Raw genomic sequence first — 22,711 nt, forward strand, 5'->3', positions numbered from 1 at the left:
TTTCAGAAACATCTAATAAGACTGGCTTAATCTGTACATAGTCCCATTTTTCTCTCTCTTTTTTTTAATAGTTCCTTTCATTCCTAAAATACCAGATGCCAGGTGTCAGATGCCACAGCAGAATACAAAATTAGATAAGTAGAATCCCCTTTCCAATTACTTTCTAATCCAAACCATCTTTAGTGACTTGAAAAATAGTACGTTTTAATGTTATCCTTTCAAAAAAGAAAAAGTTCGTTGATTTGGGGGGAAAAAAAAAAACACCCAACAACTGTAATTTGATTATAAGAAAAATACTGGTTTAACCAGAAGATACCTGGAGGGAAACTTTCAGGAATTTCACAGTAAATGGCTAAGTCTAATTAATACACACATCTGAAAAGAGACTCTAGATTCTAAAAAGATGTCTTCTGAGAACTGTTGTTTCCCAGAAGTAAGCTACATGAAGAGTTCTTGAGTCTCTCCTGTAAGTGTCTAGCAGTTTACATCAGGTAGATTGGTGGCCACCTCCGTCCCGTCCCCCGCCCCCCCGAATCCCCACTCCCCCCGCTGGTATTTCTTAGCTTAAACTTCATTAGAAAGTTCTTAACAACAGAACACAACTGTAAGTGTTAGCTACTTTTTAATACTACTTTGTTTTTAAGTAATGGATTTGATATCCATGATCTCTAAAGTTTCTGATATTAAAACTCAGTATTATGTTTTTCCAAAGAAAGAAAAGCTCTCTCCATAAAAAGCAAACTTAATTTGACATTCCTGAAATACTCATTGAAAAAGGAGTTAGGAGAATTGTCTTTCTCGGCCTAGCAGTCCATTTGAAGGGAGACTTTGCTGGAGAAGCTCTGTTCTTGACGTGCCTGCTTTGCTAGCATTCTGTTCTCACTTGCCCTGAGCCCCCTGAGTCCCTCCCTCCCTTGGGCTTTGACGGCACGGGAGCCACACTGTCCGCCAAGTCAGTGGTGATAAGAGGTTTTCTGTGCGCAGAACATTCACATAGCTTGAAGGCTTGAATAGAGATGATAAATCAGAATTTGGCATTAAAATTTGTGGGGCAAAGGCAAGGTGGCAGCAACGAAACATCCAAATTTCGTGCCCGCACGGAGTCCTGGCATCATGGCATCATGGGAGGAAGCGTCCTGTCTCCGAAACCGACCCCTCCCTGCCTTCAGCTGCTGTTCATGTTGGTTTCTGACAAGACTGGCTGTATGTACCTTTATACTAATGTGAACTTCTATAAAAGTAGGTCTTTGTATGTAGTCTTGTAACTGTAACAAAACACATGGCAGCTTCAGTGTTTGTTTGGCTTGAATCAGTTTAAAAAGGTGATTGTGCCTAATTTCTGTCATTAACATTGCTCAGATTATTAAACATAGGTAGCTTAATATTTCTGCCATAGCAAATACACCTGTCATTTTAGGATGAGGTAGGTGGGTCTCTGTTGTTATGGAAAGATTCTTCGGACATATCCGTGTAAAAACAGCAGACTATGTACCTGTGTTGCCTGATTTTAAGTAATGAAAATAAGTTACCTTCAATCCGATTCCCCTCCAGCACTCCTGTCTCAGATTCCCTTCTCATCAGCCCACATGCAGGCACGCAGGCTACAAGGGCACCTCTGTTTAGAAACCACCTTTCGCCCCAGGGCCTTGACATGGGACTGAGTAGGTGTTCCTTAACTTTTCTGAGCGGATGAAAGTGTTAAAATTATAACGACGGATATGTGTGTCCACATTTAATGTGACGTGCATTTTTCTAGTCAGTTCAGACTCCTCAGAACCCTCCAGCAAACCCTTCCGCATCAGTGCCCTTCTTTACTGATGCCTTTGAATACTGTTCACTTTGGTGGGATTCCTTCAGGGGCAACTTCTCCGCTTTGGTGGTGGTTCAGGCTGGGCTGGAAAGGACGAAGGGCAAGAAGGTGCTGATGTATAAAATACCAGCCCTAACAGCCCAGCAGTGTGTGCCCTGGAAGCCCCCTGTGTGGGTGCTGAGAGCTGGGCCTCTTGGTCCTGAGCCGCCCAGCCCCCGCTCAGGCCTCCCTCCCCCCTCCCCCTCCCTTCCACTCCCTCCTGTCCCCCACCCCCCACCCCACGAGCCCGGGGTACGGTCCCCTCCTCTGCTACATGCTTGGCCTGCCCTGCAAAATAGTCCTCTGCTCAGCTGCAGTGCTGACAACAGTATCGCTTAGCTACCTGTCTGGGTTCCAATGATTTCTGCCTCAAGAGGAGTGTGGCAAAACCTCAGGGAGTAAAAAAAAAAAGTGCCCACAAATGGAGGAAAGACAGCTGTTCTACAGCCACGGTCACAAGTAGCCACCGGAATCTGATTTAAATCTGTCCACTTGATCAGTAGCTCATCTTTGGAAAGCAAGATGCAGCAGAGGCTGAAAATGTTCTTAAGTTTTTTGCCCATTAATTCCACTTCTAGGAGTCTAAGAAAATACCCGAGATGTGGACTGAGAGTTCCTGCACAACGACCTTCATTGTGACGTTGTTTACAGTAATACCCAAACAGCTGATATTATATAACATTCATTTGATTCATTTGATTGGTTATATAGGCAAGAAAAGCATCACTGCAACTTCTTTTATCATGAAGATTATTTCATATTATGCATCATTTGGGGGGAAAGAAAGTGGGAATAAAAATTCAGCAGGCTCTTCCAGTCATAAATCTGTGTGTGTTTGTATGCATGTATAAATGTGTGTGTGTGTGTGTGTGTGTGTGTGTATGGTGTGTGTTTATTGCATAGAGAAGAGCCTGGAAGAAACTGTGCCAACATGGTGTTGGTTTCGGAAGTGTGGCTGACTTACTTTTCTCTTCATACTTTATTAAAAGCTTTTTACCATGGCATTCCCTACTGCTGTCATAAAAATCCAAGCTTATAAGAACAACTAGTTTAAAGCTTTTTTATTTTTCTTATTCTGGCAAAATTAATAATTTTTAAGAGAAAAAAAGTCTTGAAATCGTCTCATGTTTTGGTAAAGAAATAACCAGAAACCCTTATATTTTCTAATCTCTTATTTATATTAGTTTCCTAGGGCTGTCATAAAATAGTACCACAGATTGGGTGATTTAAACAAGAGGAATCTATTTTCTCACATTTCTGGGGGCTAGAAGCCCGAAATCGAGGTATCGGCTGGGCCGGCCGGGCTCCCTCTGAGACCTCTAGGAGAATCCTTCCTTGCATCTTTGTTGCTTTTGGAGGTTTGCATGATCTTTGGTATTCCTTGGTGGGTAGATGCATCTCTCCAATTCTCTGTCTTCACATGGCATTCTCTCCATGTCTTCATCTTCCCTTTGCAAATATCCCTGTGTCTTTCCCCTTTTTATGAGGACTTCGTCATGATTGGGTTAAGGCCCACCCTAATGACCTCATTTTAACCGGACCATCTGCAATGAGTGTCTCCAAATAAGGTCCCATTCTGAGATTTAGGAGCTAGGACTACAACATATCTCTTTTTTTTGGGGGGGCGGGGTTGGACACAATTCAGCCCATAGCTGAATTTGTATATTTTTTGAAAACTTTCTTCAATTTTACTCTTTTTATTTTTATTTTTTTTGTGGTAGGCGGGCCTCTCACTGTTGTGGCCTCTCCCGTTGCGGAGCACAGGCTCCGGACGCGCAGGCTCAGCGGCCATGGCTCACGGGCCCAGCTGCTCCGCGGCATGTGGGATCTTCCCAGTCCGGGGCACGAACCCGTGTCCCCTGCATCGGCAGGCGGACTCTCAACCACTGCGCCACCAGGGAAGCCCTTCACTTTTACTCTTGCTTATCAGTCTTGTTCTGTTTGTCTGTCTTTATAATGTGATATGTGAGTACCTGCCCCAGTCTTCTACTCTTAGATTAAACAATTTTTCCCTTGGTAATTCCTGCCCCATTCTGAATATCTTTATTTTCATATACTTAGTTTGATTTTTTCCCTCTTATTTACTGTTTCATTACTTTATTTGAATTTTACCATAACCAAATACTGTGGAACTTTTGTCCCCCAAGCAGACCTTTTCTAAACCCTTCATGTATATCCAATAGATTTGTTACATTCTTCTCCTTCCCCTCTAATGTAGAACTTTATCAGTATCAGTTCAGGTGGTATATTGTTTTTCAGATCATCCATTTAAATAAGTGTAGGTAGCTTGATCATCTTTAAAAGCAGCTCCCACAAGAAATGGAAGATCAGAGAGGTGGTACTTTCCTCCTATGTTTTTCCTGAAAGGCAAAAGTTCTCTGCTCTTTGGTTTTGTCTTTGGCTGATACTCTGATTCTGTTTTATGGCACTGGTGTATTCTTGCCTTGTTTCCTCTCTGCCCCAGGCCAGCAGCCACCCCTGTGGGATGGTTATTGCCAGTCCTTTAAAGACCAGGCCTGTGGCTCCATCCCTACTGTGATACACTTTTTTAAAAAGTTTCATTTGAAAGTAATTCCAGACATAAAACATTGCAAAAATATCATAATAGTTTTTAAAGAATTGCTGATTTAACATAATAGATGAATTTATGCTCATTATAACATTTCTAGCAATTCAGAAAGATAAACTGAAAATAAAAATTCTCTATCTACACACACAGTTTTGAAAGAGCATATTAAAAGGTGAATTATATCCCTCCCCTCAGTTCATGTGTTGAAGCCCTAACGCCCAGTACCTCAGAATGTGACTGGAGACTGGCCTTTAATGAGATAATTAAATTAAAATGAGGCCTTTAGGGTGGGCCTTAATCCAATATGATTGGTGGCCTTATAAGGAGAGATTAGGACACAGACACAGAGGGAAGAACTGGAGACAAGACAAGGAGAGCGGCTTTAGGAGAAACAGCCCTGTCAACACCTTGACCTCAGATGTCCAGCCTCTGGAGTTGTGAGAAAGTAGATTTTAGTTGTTTAAGCCCCCCGGTCTGTGGTGTTTGTTTTAGCAGTCCTAGCAAACTAGTACAGGACATAAATGGACCATGGGGTATATTCTGGAACTTGCCTTTTTTTCATTGAGGGTACACTGGGCATCTTCCTAGGTCAGTATGCATAGGTTTACCTAATTAATTAATAATGTGATCTTTTTAATGGCTTCATAGTATTCCATAGCATGGATGTATTGTAGAATGTATTTAATCATTTTATTGCTGGGCATTTAGGTTGTTGCAAATTTTACTGCTAGGATCAGTGTGACAACAGACAGCCCTTACTAACATTTTTGTGCCTAAGTGGAAACTCATCTATAGGATAGCTCCCTGATAGTGGACTGGCTAGATTAAACCTTTTGCAAGCTATCCAATTGGTATTTTGTCTTGAATGTATATATCCTAACTCCTCCGGTAAATTTCAATTCCAGAGGATGTGAGTCCTTTAGTGATTCTTTGTATCCTCCTAGTCTAGTGTAATATGACTTTCTCCTAAAAGATTCTGAATAAGAGTTTGCTGTAGTTTTGCTTTCATCAGTTAGCCTTTAATTCAGGCTAAAATGCAGGGAACAAGGGGAAAGATGGTGAGCAACGTGACCCAGGCAGGCCCATCCCTGTGAGCCGCCATGGACACCGTGTCAGGTTAGGTTTTTTTGGTCATATATTTCCTCCCTCCCTCCCTCCCTCTCTCTCTCCCTTATTTTTTCCCTGATTGCAAATCATAATTTCATATGCCTTTTGAGTCCTTTGTGGAATGGTTTTGTTCTGCTGTTTCCCAGGAACGCACTAGTAATGAGTAACATAAAACTGAATCCAGTTCCATTAATGAAGCAGAGGCTCATGCAGGTATTTTCTGTAGAACTTAGGCAACCTTGCTGTCGTGTATCTTGCCTTTCCTCCTCCGCAGCATTTACGGGAAGCAGCAGGGGCTGTGTGGGGATAACTGATGTTGCTGTCTGCCACCGTCTGCCACCTGTTCTCCTACCGTGAATCAGCAGCCCCGTGACACTGTCCAACACACATGATGAATGTTCGCCAGCTGCCACTTCCCGTCTTCCCGGAGTGGCGTAGACACAGAGCCTCTCTCTCTCAGACTCAGGGCACTCTGGGCAGCAGGAAAGGCTATTTCCAGAGGTAGAGAGGATGATGGATGCAGACTCACCATAGCAAGACGCCCACGACCACTGGTCATCTCCGTGCCCTTGATGTTGAAACTGATTATGGATACGTGAAGAAAAGGATGGTTCTGGGATTGCAGTGTTGGTAACAAGAATTGCTTTTTGAATTTTATGATCGGTCTCTCTATTTCCCCCCAAGTCCTTTTTTTTTTTTTTTTTGCTTTAAAGATACGGAAAAAATAATTTCAGTTTTATTGGAAAAACCTCTTAAACAGCCATGCTCTGTGAGACACTAACAGTTCTCATGCTTGTGGGTTCTGGAATAATAATAATAATGTAATGATAATTATTATTATTATAGTTAACACTGAGAATTAGCCAAGTATCTGATGTGTGTTAATCCCCATGACAGAGCCACACAAATGGGTGTCCTTATTCATCTTGCTGTACAGATGAGGAAGCTGAGACTTACAGCAGTTAAATGAGTAAGTGACAGAGCTGGGGAGGCACTGAGTCAGTCTGACACACTTTGCAAACTAGTTTGGTGGACCCCTGTCTCCTAGACTCCAGACTCTCTTGGTTAGTGCTGCCAGGCCTTTCCGAGCTATCCTGCTGGTCCTCACCTGTTGACTGGCTGTAATAGCTCCAAACCTCTGCCTTGTTGACCCAAGATGCTAACCGTATCCTGCCCACATAGTGTCCCACCCTTGCTTCTCCAGGCCTGCCCTGGTGTCTAGGAGTGGCACTGACATGTTTCCTGAGCAGTCAGTGAAATGACAGCCACTCAGCTGATGGCTTACTGTGTGCCCCACACTGCGCCAGACGCTTTATGAAGACGAGGTATAAATGAACACGTTGACTATATGAAAACAGGAAGACTGCTATATCCTTAGAATGGAGTTTTATTAACTTCGGTTTAGAGTGGACATCCTAGTTATCCTGTTCCTGACACGCAAGTCATTCTAGTAATTTCTATTTTGGTTTGAATTTGATAATTATAGCCACATTTTCCATTTAAATTTTCCATCCATTGGTTTCCTTTTTCTTTTTTTTTTTTTTTTTTTTTTTTTTTTTAAGTTTATTTATTTATTTTTTTAATTAGTTTCTGCTTTATAACAAAGTGAATCAGTCATACATATACATCTGTTCCCACATCCCTTCCCTCATGCATCTCCCTCCCTCCCACCCTCCCCATCCCACCCCTCCAGGCGGTCACAAAGCACCGAGCTGATCTCCCTGTGCTCTGCGGCTGCTTCCCACTATCTATCTACCTGACGTTTGGTAGTGTATACACGTCCATGCCTCTCTTTCGCCTTGTCACAGCCCACCCTTCCCCCTCCCCATATCCTCAAGTCCATTCTCAAGTAGGTCTGCGTCTTCATTCCCGTTTTGCCCCTAGGTTCTTCATGACATTTTTTTTTTAAATTCCGTATATATGTGTTAGCATACGGTATTTGTCTTTCTCTTTCTGACTAACTTCACTCTGTATGACAGACTCTAGGTCTATCCACCTCATTACAAATAGCTCAGTTTCGTTTCTTTTTATGGCTGAGTAATATTCCATTGTATATATGTGCCACATCTTCTTTATCCATTCATCCGATGATGGACACTTAGGTTGTTTCCAGCTCCGGGCTATTGTGAATAGAGCTGCAATGAACATTTTGGTACATGTCTCTTTTGGAATTATGGTTTTCTCAGGGTATATGCCCAGTAGTGGGATTGCTGGGTCATATGGTAGTTCTATTTGTAGTTTTTTAAGGAACCTCCATACCGTTCTCCATAGTGGCTGTACCAATTCACATTCCCACCAGCAGTGCAAGAGTGTTCCCTTTTCTCCACACCCTCTCCAGCATTTATTGTTTCTAGATTCCTTGATGATGGCCATTCTGACTGGTGTGAGATGATATCTCATTGTAGTTTTGATTTGCATTTCTCTAATGATTAATGATGTTGAGCATTCTTTCATGTGTTTGTTGGCAGTCTGTATATCTTCTTTGGAGAAATGCCTATTTAAGTCTTCTGCCCATTTTTGGATTGGGTTGTCTGTTTTTTTGCTATTGAGCTGCATGAGCTGTTTATAAATTTTGGAGATTAATCCTTTGTCAGTTGCTTCATTTGCAAATATTTTCTCCCATTCTGAGGGTTGTCTTTTGGTCTTCTTTATGGTTTCCTTTGCTGTGCAAAAGCTTTGAAGTTTCATTAGGTCCCATTTGTTTATCTTTGTTTTCCTTTTTCTTTTTTTAAAAAAACTTTATTGAGGTATACTTTATATACCATAAAATTTACCCACTTTAAGTGTGTAATTCAGTGATATTTAGTCAATTTACAGAGTTGGACAACCATCACCACAATAGAGCATTTCCCTAACCTCATAAAAATACCTCATGCCTGTTTACAGCCACTCTGGGGGCTTCTTTTGCTCCCTCCTGCCCCCATCCTGGACTTTAAAATACTTTCTCAAGGAGGGGGCTCAGAACTTGCACTGCGGACCTTCTGGGATTTCCTTCTCTGTTAGCACAGGCTGTGGTGTCTGGCATCAGTGCTAAAAGTCTAGTTGGTTCTCTAAATCCTGGTGGCTTCAGATGCTGGCTCCCTGAGGGGGACCTCAGATATCTGCAGCCTCTCCCCTGGCGACTTCACCCAGAGCTTTTCAATATGGGGACACAGACACCTACTGTAGCCCCAGCAGGATCCCTCCCACCTCCACCCAGACTTTCCATGGGGCTCTTTCACCTTGATGGGGAGATTCTGTGGGAGGAAAGAGAGCTGGCATGTCCTTGGGTACTAAGGGCAGCCTTCTCTGAGTGCATGGTCAGCACAGACCTCCCCACTGTACCCACCTCTGCTTGGGGAAATGGTGGTGGCGGTGGGTGAGTTTGTTTCCGTCACTTCTCCTGACTCGTGGTTGCAACGTCGTCTTCCCATGGCCCTTCTTCAGCTTTCGGCAACACTGGAGTGGTTTGCCAGTCGTGCTGTTGAGCAGAGCGCTGGTGAGATGTAAGTGCATCTCACACCTCACCAAGTGACAGTGTGCTGTGCTCCTGTGCAACCCTAGACCTCTCCTCTCTGTCCCACTTTATGTATTTATTTGTTCGCAAAAGTTGCCAAGGAGATGTGCCTGATATCAACTGTGGACTGAGATCCTCACACCAGGAAGTGCAGAGCTATGTAGAATATAGAATCTTTGCTGTCACTGGGAGCTTTGTCCACAGCAATCCCTTCACCTTTTGTTTGGGTATTTCACACACCAGTGTTCCATGTAATATACAATCCTTAGGTTGAGAAAAATTGAGGCTCAGAGACATTAAGTAAACTGGACATGGTCACACAGCAGAGATACACACAAACTAGGTCTGTCTGCAGACTGAGGAGTAACAAGGCGCAAGGAAGAAATCTTGTACCCAACACCAGGGACATAGATTAAAATGAAGGAACAATCCTATGATGGACTATTATGCAGTTATTTAAATTCCTCTATTTAAAAATATTTAATTGAGCAACGGAGGCAGTTAGAAGCTATGGACAAAATGGAGCTTGTGACTATGCAGAGTGAAAAGCCCAGCATGAGATGTGTGACATGCTCACTCCGCAAAGCGATGCACATTCTAAGAGCACAAGCAAACAAAAAGGAGAATGGGGATAAAGCGAATGAATAAAAAAGGTACTGTTGACAAATATAATATAGACTCCGTGAAGCACAACACCCCTCTGGCACCATTCCCCTTACATTTCTAGGTCTTTTCTTTGGCTTCTCCTGTGTGGGTGTATCCTTCTCTAGCCAGCCCTTTAAACAGAAAGGGCTCATCAGGCTCATCCCCAAGCCCTCTTCTCTCCCCATGTGATCTCGTCCAAGCCCAAAGCTTCATAGCCAAGATACGCTGGTAACCCACACATTGCTGTCTCCAGCTCTGTCTTCTCTGAGTGCCAATCCAGTGTCTCTGTTTGCCGAACATCTCTACTTAGATGTCCCAAAGCACCTCTAAATTAAATGCGTAATAATCCTGTCCGTAAGAGCAAGCTTGGTCCTTTCAGCATGCCCTGTCTTAGTGAATGCAGTCATTTATCCACCTAGCTACGACCTGGGTGCCATCTTGGACTCCTCCCTTGCACTTATTTCCAGTAGCCAACCAGGCACCAACTCCTGTGTATCATGCCTTCTAAATCTCTTGAATGGTCCGTGTCTCCATGTCTACCACCACCACTGTAGTGCAGGCTGTCATCAACACCCACCTCGATTGTGAAAATAGCCTACTCACTGGTCTTTCTGTGTTCATTTTCTATATTCCTGATTTTTCCCATGCTGCTACCAGGTTGATCTTTCCAAAACATAAATCTAATCATGCCTTAAAAAGAAAGTCTTATTGAGATATAATTCACATACCATACAATTTACCCATCTCAAGTATAAAATTCATGCTTTTTAATATATTCACAGAGTAGTGCAAACATTGCCACAATCTAATTTTAAGAATATTTCCATCACCCCAAAAAGAAACTACATATCCATTAGCAGTGACCTTCCATTACCGTATATTCCCAGGCCTAGGCAAAGACTACTACTGTACTTTCTGTCTCTATGGATTTCCCTATTCTGGACATTTTCTATAAATATAATCATATAGTATGTGGTGTTTGGGGACTGGCTTCTTTTACTTAGCATAATGTTTTCAAGGTTCATCCATTTTGTAGCATGTGTCAGCCCCAGCTGAATGAAGGAATGATGGACTTGGGGCTTGAGGATATCGTGGGTGAATTCTACTCTAACACCAACCAGCTGTGTGATACAGTTGTCCCTCAGTATCTTTGGGGATTGGTTCCAAGAGCCCCTCAGATACCAAAATCCACAGATGTTCAAGTCCCTTGTATAAAATGGCGTAGAATTGTCATATAACCTATGCACATCCTCCTGTATACTTCGTCATCTCTCGATTAATTATAATACCTAATACAGTTGCTGGCACATAGTAGATTCAAGTTTTCACCTTTGGAGCTTTCTGGAATTTTTTTTCTAATATTTTCCATTGGTAGTTGGTTGAGTCTGTGGATGTGGGACCCATGGATACAAAGGGCTGACTGTACATCACTTCTCTCTCCCAGGCTTAGTGTTCTGATCCATAAATGAAAGCTGTGAACTGGTTGTGATGATTCCACTGGCTACAGTATAATGGGCTTAGACTAGTACCTGGAGATGCTGATGCTAGAGAAATGGTTGTTGAATCTGAATCTGTGCAGTTTCCATGGGCACAAACCATCCTCTTTCCTGGTCTAAACTCTTACAGGGCTTTGTAACTGGCAATCTCTACTTTTCCATTAGTCAGAATCCTTCACATCCTTCCAGGTTGACCTGAAAACTCCCCTCCTTTGTGACATCTTTCCTTACTAGCTGAACCCGTAGTGATCAGTCCCACCTCTGACTTCTCACTGTCTTGTATCATTTCTTTGATAATTTCTTCTTCTCCTGTGTTCTCTGTTTCTCTTTTTCTAGAAGTCTTGTTAGTCTGATATTGGATCCATGGATTGGTCTTCTAGGTCTGTTATCTTTTCTATCATCTTTTTTTAATCTCTTGTGTTTTGGACCTGATTTTTGGGACGTGATCTTGGTTTTATTTTCCAATTCTTGTGATGAATTTTTCTGTTTGTAGTCATTTAAAATTTTTCAATATTTCTTATTTTTGTCACAATTTTCCTTACTTTCTTTAGCATCCTATTTTTATTTTATGATGCAATTACTGATTAGAGTTTTCTTTTTTTGAGTTCTCATCTATAACTCATTTTTCTTTAAATTTGTTGGAGTCATTAAAAAAATAAAGGTCTCTATGCTGAATGGCTGGTCATACTTGCGTTCATTCAAATTAAAGTGTGAGGCAATAAAAATGTCCTGTATGTGGGCAGGACCTGTCAACTGGAGGGCTTTGGAGTTTGAGAGCATCCTGAATGCCAGAATGCAGAGATGTTTCCAGTGGGGCCGTTTGATTTGTTTTGAGAACTCTCTGATGATTAGACTGGAGAACTGGGTGGGTGTGGATGCTGTCTGGCTTCCAGGTGTTTAAAGTGAGTGCAGTGGGGCAATGCAGCTGCTTCTTGTTCACAACTTCATTTCACTGTACTCATCATTCCTGTTGTTTCTGAGTTCTGAAACTCACCAGGGTTTAGCAGAATAGACAAGCTTTTTTTCTGGAATGTATTCCCTTCCACACAGACTCCAGGCTGTGATTTCCTGTTATTTTCATTTTAACATGCCTTCAGCCATCCTCTATCTCCCAGACATGTGTTGAATTTTCATTAACCGCCTCCCCTCTTTAATTTTCTTTACTGTTGCTGGGTTTATGTCCACTTAAATTTTCTGGCTACCATTTTAATATGAACTCAGGAGTGGGAAGGAGTTAAACATATTCAACTTTTCATCTAGAACTTTCTATACTACTTATTTAATTATTCAAATCAAGATAATTTTCTACTTATGAGACTGGATTGTTGGGGATCATGTTTATTCTTTATTTCATGAAGTCTAGCTCAACTTCTTCTATGTGGGTGCTCAATTGATGTTTCTCAATTGAGCTTTAACATTTAAGGTCCACCACTTTACTTCCTGTTTCACGTTTTTATCTGTCCTCACAAGTGCAATTTCTCCTAAGATGGACTCACATCTGGAGAACTATTTGCATCTCCATTTTATGGCCTTTTCTATTTTCTGTCTTGACTATGCACTTCTGCAGGATTTGAAAGAGATGAGAAAATATGGTGAGTACCCTAGGTGGAGAGATTCATATTCTATAACTCGTCTTCAAAGTGATAGTCCTCTTGGCTTACTTTCCTTCCAGGGAAAAGCATAACCTGGGCATTTTATCCCTTATCTCTTGCTTGTTTTGGCTCACTAGGAAGAGTAGGTTATTTCCTCTTGTAAGTGCCAGAGTTCTCTGAGTTGGGGGGCGCCTTTCCCTCTTTCCCCACGGCTCTGAACACATGGGTGTGCACACTTCCATGCCCCCACCCCACATACCCTAGTATACGCAGGACATTTTTCCCCTCAAAAGAAAACCAAATTGGTACTCTCATCTTATCCAAGTAAAAATCATCAAGCGGAGCAGCATGACATAGTCCTTAAATCCCATAGGTCATATTTTTGGCAAATAGCTGTGTCCTGTAACTGTCATTCCCATAATGTCCAGCTTACTCATCATCGAATGCATGACATTTTCTTGGTCTTGGAATGTTCTATCTCAATTAATATTGGAGGAAAAAAAGTCATTCTTCTACATTGTACATGGAAAAAAGTACATCATGGGGGTTTCCCTGGTGGCGCAATGGATAAGAATCTGCCTGCCAGTGCAGGGGACATGAGTTCAAGCCCTGGTCCGGGAAGATCCCACATGCCATGGAGCAACTAAGCCCACAAGCCACAATTACTGAGCTATGCACTGCAACTACTGAGCCCGTGTGCTGCAACTACTGAAGCCCGCACGCCTAGAGCCCCTGCTCTGCAGCAAGAGAAGCCACCGCAATGAGGAGCCCGCGCACTACAACGAAGACGGAATGCAGCCAAATAAAAAAAAAATATATATATATATAAATCATGGAGGCTTTTCTCATAGAACTATAGAAGAGAAATTGGTGCACTGCTGGGGTCTCCCAGGGGAGATGACTGGTCCAGCTCAGGAGGAAATCTGGAAGATTCATGTATTGTGTACTTGGAAAAATTCATTAGGATGTTTTTTCTTTTTGTGCTTCAGTAATTAATAAAACCACCCCAATTAATTCACAACATGTATTCAACACAGAATAAAATTTTATTTGCACAAAATAAAATTTAACAAATCCATAATCCAACCCATTTGGAATTAGACAATATAAGAAAGAACATTGATTTTTGGGGACTAAGAAAGACATGACTTTGAATAGTAACTCAGCACCATCTTCTTGCTTTCTATCTTTCTATCTATTTACTATTGAGGTAAAATATATATTAAATTTACCATTTTGACCATTTTTAAGTGTGCAATTCACACATTCACAGTGTTGTGCAACTATTACCACCTTCCATTTACAGAAGTTTTTCATTATCCCAAACTGAAACTGTGCCCATTTATACTAATTCCCCATTTCTCCCTCCTCCCCTCCTAGTAAACATTGTTCAAGTTTTTGTCTCTATGTATTGAATTTGCCTATTCTAGGTACCTCATTTAAATAGACGAATTTACAAATTAGTAAATTACAAATATTGTAACAATACAATATTTGTCTTTTTGTGTTTGTCTCTTTTCACTCAGTGTAGTGCTTTCAAGGTTCATCCATGTTGTAACGTGTCAGAATTTCATTCCTTTAGAAAGCTGGATCCACTGTATGCATAGACCACATTTTGTTTATTCATTCATCTGTTTATGGGTATTTGGGTTGTTCCCACCTTTTGTTTATGGTGACTAATGCTGCTTTGAATATTGGTGTAGAAATATCTGAGTTCCTGCTTTCATTTCTTTGGGGTGTACCCCCAGAAGTAGCATTGTGGGACCATAGGGTAATTCTATGCTTAAGGCTTTAAGGAATCATCACAGTTTTCCACAACATCAGCATCATTTTACAGATGAGGAAAATGAGGCTTGAGAGGTTACCTTACTAGCCCAAGGTCACATAGCTGGCCTCTAAAGAGAGTTATTAATTTAGATAAATAAGTGTGTAATATGTATAGAGCATGTCATAAATAGGCTGTCCATAAATGTATATTCTCTTGCCTTCTCCTTAGAGTTTACATTTACTTAAGACTCCACAGTCTTTCATTTTCTTTACAGATCTCACAGAAACAAACAAACCCCTGCATCTTGGCTAAAGTGATTCGAGAAGCTTCTCATGTTTCAGAAGTGCCAGCTCCTTTCAAGCAACTCACGTGCTAATTACAAACCACCCATCTGTGTCCCTAGCCTTTTCTCAGACCTTGGTGACTGTAGTTAATTTGTAGTTTATGGTTCTTGAGAATAATAGAATTGCTTTATAAATTTCAATGTCGAATTTTCAGAAATGCAGATTGATCTGCCCCTTTCCCCTGTCTAGTCCCAAACACAAAGGTTGGAAGTAGTGAGCTCACCCTGTGTGTAGGGAGGCTGAACATGAAGCAAAGAGTAGGGTGTGTGGAGTTGAATCTGGGGGCCCTGTTGACCTTTCTTTGTCACAGGCTCTGCCTCTTGGTGTCTACCTTTAGACTTAGTCTTCTGGGTGACAAGTGACCTTCCTTCTCTGTCCTCACTCTTTAATACCTGCCTGTAGGTTGTCTATCGGACATTTAAGTTGGTATGATTGGAAATCAAGCTGCACTTCTCCCAGGATGATTTACATCTAAAGCCTGAGTTCTGATAGTGAAATAAAAGCATATTATAAAACTCCCAACAGGCTGGTCGGTGGGTGCTGAATTTTGGAAACTGGGGCTGAGATGGCCTTCCACGATGACAAGGAAAGCGTGCCTCGTAGGAGAGCAGCTTTGGATATGAAACACTGACATTACCTGCAGTATTTCCTGACTTAAGGACTAGAATTGGGTGAAGCTGCTAAGTAGAAGAACAGTTTGGGAGAAGTCAAAACCTCAAGCACCCTCAGTTCTCTCCTTTTTGGGCCAGGAGGAAATTGATTATTTTCCTGAAAGAGTGAGATCACCAATCTAAAACACTCCCAGTCATGGAGGAGTTTGGGACGTCAGGAAGGTGAGGACAGGAGGAGTTTTATAGCTTTGGGGGTGGAGAGGAGAGCAGTAAACAGAAGCAGCATTTCACACGCGCTGAGACACAAGAGGACCGCTTCAGGAGGTGTAGTTCCGAGTCTGTCAACAAGATGGTGCAGGAACTCCACTCTCAGCCTCTCCTCTGAGGCATGATCCGTAGTCTCAGCCAGACTCCTGGTAGATTGATAAAATGGTTAGAAGGCACGATGAAGCCTTCACTGTGGCGAAGATACCTTTCGACGTTTTAAGCATTCAGAATGAATATTCAATTAGAAATGGATCAAGTTCCTAATAAAGTAAATGAAATTACAAATGTGTACAAGAGCTCCTTGTACAGTGCCTGCCTATATGAGGGATCAATGTCAGGGAGAAGCAAAAGGAGACATGGGCAAGAGGCTGGGTGGGGTGATGCAAAGCAGCTCACATTCCCAGAGCATCTTGAAGTCTAACTGGGGATTCGTTCCTTTGTCACACTGGGCATTTACTGCAGACAGCACTACTCTGGGTGCTGTGCAGACAGCAATGAAAAAAATCCCCAGTCTGTTGAGAGCTTGCATCCTATTGGGAGGATTAGACGAGTTAGACAAGAAAAATATGATATGCATTATGGGAAAAGTATTAAAACTGACGAGGGGAGGTGGAGGGCTACAATTTTAAATCATGTGACCTCTCTGAGACGGTGACATTTCGATAAGACCTGAAAGGTTGATGGGGCAAGCCGTGGGGATTTTAGGGGAAGAGCATTCTAGGCAGAGGGCACAGCAAAGGCAAAGGTCCTGAAGTGGGAATGTGTTAGGCTGGCCATTGTGGTTGCAGAGGGAAGGAGGAAAAGCAGTAGGATACGAGTCAGAGAGATACCGCTGGGGGTAGATAGGGGATTTTGTAGCAGATGGATCATGTGAAAACATGTAAGAATTATACGAACTTTGGCTTTTATCTTGGCATGGACAGGAGCCATTGAAGATTCTGAATATAGAAGTGACATGATCCGATTCATATTTTAAAAGGATCACCCTGGCTCCCAAATTGAGAAGGGGACAGAGGTAGGAGCAGGGAGACCAGTTAGGAGACGAGTGTGATGCTCTAGGTCGAGACATGATGGTGGCTTGGGCCAGGGTGATAATTGATTTTGGATATATTTTGAGTCAGTAGGATTTGATGGTAGATTGAAGGAGTGTTTTTTTTGTTTGTTTTTGCGGTACACAGGCCTCTCACTCTTGTGGCCTCTCCCGCTGCGGAGCACAGGCTCCGGATGCGCAGGCTCAGTGGCCATGGCTCATGGGCCCAACCGCTCCACGGAATGTGGGATCCTCCCGGACCGGGGCACGAACCCGCGTCCCCTGCATCAGCAGGCGGACTCTCAACCACTGCGCCACCAGGGAAGCCCTTGAAGGAGTGTTTGAGAGAAAGAGAGGACTCAGAGATGACTGTGAGGTTATTTTCCTGAGCAACTGAGCAGATGAAATTTCCATGAACTGAGGTTAGTTGGAGGGGCAGGTTTTTGGGGGAAAGATCAGGAGCTCACTTTTGGATGTGCTGAGTTTGAGATGCCCTGGAGACGTCCACGTGGAGATGTTTAACATCCACAAACCTGGAATTCAGAGGGGAGTCTGGACTGAGATGCAAAATCAGGTCTCGGTAGGTCTGAAGATATATAAAGGTATAAACGGAAGTGAGAATGGTGGAGTGATGAAGTCCAAGGACCGAGCCTGGCACACACTAATGTTTAGAAGGTTGGAGGAAACCCAAAAAGTGTGATGTCCTCGAAGCCAAGTAGGAGAAAGGGCAAGAGGAAGGAGAGCTCAGCTGTGTCAGATGCCGCTGCTGGGCCAGCACACAAGTCACCCTCAAGCAGGGAGGCTTTCTCGGCCTCAGCGCTGCTGATATTTGGGGCTGAAAGTCGTTTGCTGTGGGGCTGTCCTGTGCATTGTAGGATGTTTCGCAGCGCCCTGGCCTCTCCCCACTAGTTGCCAGTAGCACCTCCCTCCTGGCCATGACCATCAAAAATATGTCCGTTGGGGTGCATGTGTCTTTTTGAATTAGAGTTTTCTCATAGAAGCACTATTTACAATAGACATGACATGAAAGCAATCTAAATGTCCGTCGACAGATGAATGGATAAAGAAGATGTGGTACATATATATAGTGGAATAATACTCAGCCGTAAGAAGAATGAAATAATGCCATTTGCAGCAACATGGATGGACCTACACATTTTCATAATAAATGAAGTAAGTCAGACAAAGACAAATATCATATGATATCACTTATATGTGGAAACTAAAATATGATACTAATGAACTTATTTACAAAACAGAAACAGACTCACAGACATAGAAAACAAACTTATGGTTATCAAAGGGGAAAGGTGGGGGGAAGGATAAATTAGGAGATTGGGATTAACAGATACACACTAGTATATATAAACTAGATAACCAACAAGGACCTCCTGTATAGCACAGGGAACTGTTATCACCATCGTGTAATAACCTATAATGGAAGAGAATATGAAAAAGACTACATATATGTATAACTGAATCATTTTGCTGTACACTAGAAACTAACACAACATTGTAAATTAACTATACTTCAATTAAAAAAATGAATCCAGACATTGTCACAAGTCCCCTGAGACACAAAGTCACCCCGCCCCCACATCCCTCGTTGAGAACCATTGTTCCAACTCAAGGTCTGAAGAACTAACATTCAGGGAAAGGAAGACCTCCTGTAACCGAAGGGGAAGGACGCTTCTGGGGAAGCTGGCAATTTTTTTTTTTTAGTTTTTAAAAAATATTTATTTTTATTTATTTGGTTGTGCTGGGTCTTAGTTGCGGCAGGCGGGCTCCTTAGTTGTGGTATGCGAACTCTTTGTTGCGGTATGCATGTGGGATCTAGTTCCCTGACCAGGGATTGAAGCCGGGCCCCCTGCCTTGGGAACGTGGAGTCTTATCCACTGCGCCACCAGGGAAGTTCCAAAGCTGGAAAATTTGAATTTGACTTTAAAGGTTGGGTAGAATATTGACAGAGAGTTACTGGAACACAGTGGTTGAGGGCATCTCAGCCAAGGGACCGTTCCTGAGGCTTGATAACCATCTCTGTATGGAGATCAACATCTCCTTTTAGAGTCATGGAAACAGTCCTATCATTTTCACCATCTTTTGCTTTCAGCACAAGCATGGTTTCCATGACATCTTTCTTCCTCACAAAGGAAGACTGGAGGTTAAAGGACTTTTTTTCTCTAAAATATGATTTAGGGAGATTTAGTCATGGCAATACATGTTATACCATTTACAAACCGTGATTAAAAAAGAAAAACTACTCTCCCACCCTCCTCACCTCTGCTGCCTCCCCACCCCTGGCATCTTTCCTAAGTGATAAAAGAGAAACTTGTCTTTCCCCCAGTTTCCAAGTACCAGGTCAGATTGTTTTTCCCCTTTGGAATACATGAGTAATTTATTGCTTTGCTTAAATCTGACTCAAAATCTCTCTGCCCCTACAACACACACACACACACACACACACACACACACACACACACACACACACTGAACTGAAATAAAACAATCTTTTTTAATTTTTTTAAGCAAAAAATCCATGGGTACATTAAGACTTTTACTGGGCACCTGTCAGAGTGATTATTTTTCCATGATTTTTTTGCTAGACTGTCATATTTTAGCCACTATGTTTCAAGGACAAACTCATGTCGCATTTACAAGACTCTCAACAGGTGAAGTCTTCAGCGAGAGAGGGGGTAAGATGGATTCCACTTTGAGAACAGGGAGGTTCAGATACAGCTCAAGGTAAAGACCAATTTAAGTGGAAAGTGTTAGTGCTTTGGCAGGAGGGACTTTTTGCAGCAGAGGAGCAGGAAAACCCCTGGATAAGTAGAAGGAATGGGCTACTGGCGTCACGTTATCTTCTTGGAACTTGCTGGACAACTTCCTGATGGCGAGTTCCAAGAACAACCAATAATGTGGAGATGACGTTCTGATGCAGGCTCTGTAAAGCTGGGCAAGGAAATGGCCTATTCCAGCAGTTCCCAAAGTTGGTTACCCATCACAATCATCAGGAATGCTTAAAACAATGGGGGCCACCCCTGGAGTCCTGGGTTGGTCTATGTGGGGTAAGCTCACAGCACCTGTAATTTATCAATGTTCTCCAGGTGATTCTGACCAGCACTTGACTCCACACTGACATTTGGCAATTATTTGCCCAATTTTAAGAGAAATGAAGGCAGGTCGTACACAGGAAGGGGTTCCATAACTTTGTGACTCTGATTTCTCTATTTTTTAAAAAGTCAACCAATTGGTATCTAAATGAAGATGGTAAGATCATAGCAGATATATAGCTGAGAAAAATGAGTTTTTGACTTTTTGTTTTAGGGAGATTCCTGTTGAGCATCTGGCAAACTTTTTCATTCCTCTTTTTTTTTTTTTCTTTTTGTTTTTTGTGGCATGCGAGCCTCTCACTGTTGTGGCCTCTCCCGTTGCGGAGCACAGGCTCCGGACGCGCAGGCTCAGCGGCCATGGCTCACGGGCCCAGCCGCTCCACGGCATGTGGGATCTTCCCGGACCGGGGCACGAACCCATGTCCCCTGCATCAGCAGGCGGACTCTCAACCACTGCGCCACCAGGGAAGCCCTCATTCCTCGTTTTAAAAAAAAATTCTTCCACTTCCTCTTGATCATGAACCCTATCATCTAGCACTATTGTACTTTGGTCCATGATGCCCTGTCAAATGAGGCTGGTGCCTAGATCAGGTCAAGGCAATGAGACTCTGCTGGCCAAGCTAGTTTATACATGCTGATGTGCATCTGTCAATCACCTGAAGTGACTAACTTCATGCCTTCTCTCTTTTGTGGTCTATCAGCCTCAAAAAATGCCCATCCCTCATGTTGTCTGCTTCAGAGTATCTTTGGCAATCTTGGCTGTATAACTCCATTCATCAGGGACGGGAAAAGCCAAGAGTTTCCTAATGATGGCCACTGTCACTCCACCCCTTTTTCATTAATAATGATGCAAAGTTTGTAAATCCCACTCAGCTTGCAGGGTATTACTTCACTGTTTTGTGTCTGCCATCCCTATTTTTATGGTCACATCCCAGAACCAAACCAAGAGATCTTTCTCCACGAGCAGTGGAAAGAACATGACTGATGGAAGACCAGTCTTCAAAGATCTTGGTTACTCTGGAACCATAAACATACAATGACATGAAATGTTTAAGGGGTGTCTCCTCTGTAGGATCTTAAAGGCTCCCTGCAAAGTGCTAACTAGCCTTGATCAAAGAGTTGTCTTCTAAGCTTGAAGGTAGAAATCTGTACATGTGCCCAGCTGATCTGTGGTTTTCCATCATCAGTAAGGGCCCCTTCTTCTTTCCCTGGCTGGAGTGATGACTGCAAAATGGCTCATTCTCTGTGAAGAAAGATGGTTCACTTACAAGGCCTTTTCAGAAATTAAACATAATGTTAATATTGTTTCTGTCAGTACTCATCAGCAACTAGACACTCCACCAAGCCAAATCTCATTTAATTTTTATAACAACCATGAGGGAGTTATTAACATTATTGCCATTTTACAGATAAGTAAGACTAAGTCTCAGAAAGGTTAAGAAACTTACACAAGGCTGGTAAGGGGAAGACCTAGACATCAAACCAGGTCTGCTTGACTCTTGACTTCATGTTTTTTGAATGTCTTTGCCATACTTTGTGGGCTTTGGACATAATCCCTGCACAGTAAAGGTACAGAGGCAGTTGGCCAACACAGTTCCCTGCATGTCTTACCAAGAGCACCACCTGTATGTGAAGGCTGCTGGCCTCACCACGGCTGCTGTTGGGGTGGTGGTGGAGGGAGAACACAAGAGGGTAGAATCTGTGATTCCTCCTTCTTTACTGCATTGTTCATATACCCGCAGAAAGGATCTATCAAAGAATAAATGACCAGTCTCCCTGCTCATCATCTAGTCACCACAGGAAATCAAGTTAAAGATGAAATCCTGCATACACCAATATTATCAGTTATCGCCATCAAGGGCTTTAGCCCATTAGGTAACATCAAACCCCTGCCATGTCACTGATTTTTTTAACTATCGGCTGAAGAAGAGGAGACCAGCCCCAAGATTCTCTGTTGTCCTAATTGCCAATCAAGTTGCTCTCAGATGGCATGCTCTGTATATTCTGGTAACTTCATACTGTTACCAGAAACTTCATGATCACCTAGGAAACTTCTAATCATCTTTAAAGGATGTTATTTTCCTGGAAGTGTTATCTCCACTAATGAGCCCTGAGGGCATGGTGACCTTGTCTTTCTCCTTCAAAACGCCATCTCCATCCTTCGTTGTCTGTTATTTATATTGCCACAAGGGCTGTCTTCACCTGTTTCACTAAAATATCTTCTTGAATTTAAACAATTTATTTTCACTTCTCTCAGAGAAGCAGCAATGCCTCAGGCTCAAGAAGGTGCATTTCAGTGATACCGGACGTCTGCAATGTGGGCTCTCCCCAGGGGTCTATTCTCACAGCGGAGGTGTGCTCAGGCCAACATCACACCGGCTGCATCCAAGGTCAGTGAGGTCCAGGTGGATGCAGGCCCCCGGGGAGTGGGTGTAAACAAGATGAAGAGAGCTGGTTTCTGTTCCTAGGGAATTTACAATCTAATAAGAAAAGGGAAAGAAAGGTATACAAATAAACACAAAACAAGGAGGAATATAATGGATGTCTTAAGAAGGCTTTTCACCAAAGTGCTATAGAAATCCAGAGGATGAAATGGTCCTTTCATAGAAGGACCCACGCATTGGGTTCTTCAGGTGCATTGCAGGGATCCATGCTTTCTCGAGCACGATGCTAAGTACACTACTTACCCTCAACTCAGCCTGATTCTAATTCTTTCCTACCGGTGATCATATGTTGAAAAACCAAAGCTGTTTCACTTGACCATAGGTGTTTATCAGTATTGCTTACCCTTCGTTCAGCTCCTTTCTTCTCTGAATTTGGCCTGGTG

The sequence above is a fragment of the Mesoplodon bidens genome, assembly GCF_964165515.1.
Source record: "Mesoplodon bidens genome assembly, chromosome: 8".
Lineage (NCBI taxonomy): Eukaryota > Metazoa > Chordata > Mammalia > Artiodactyla > Ziphiidae > Mesoplodon > Mesoplodon bidens.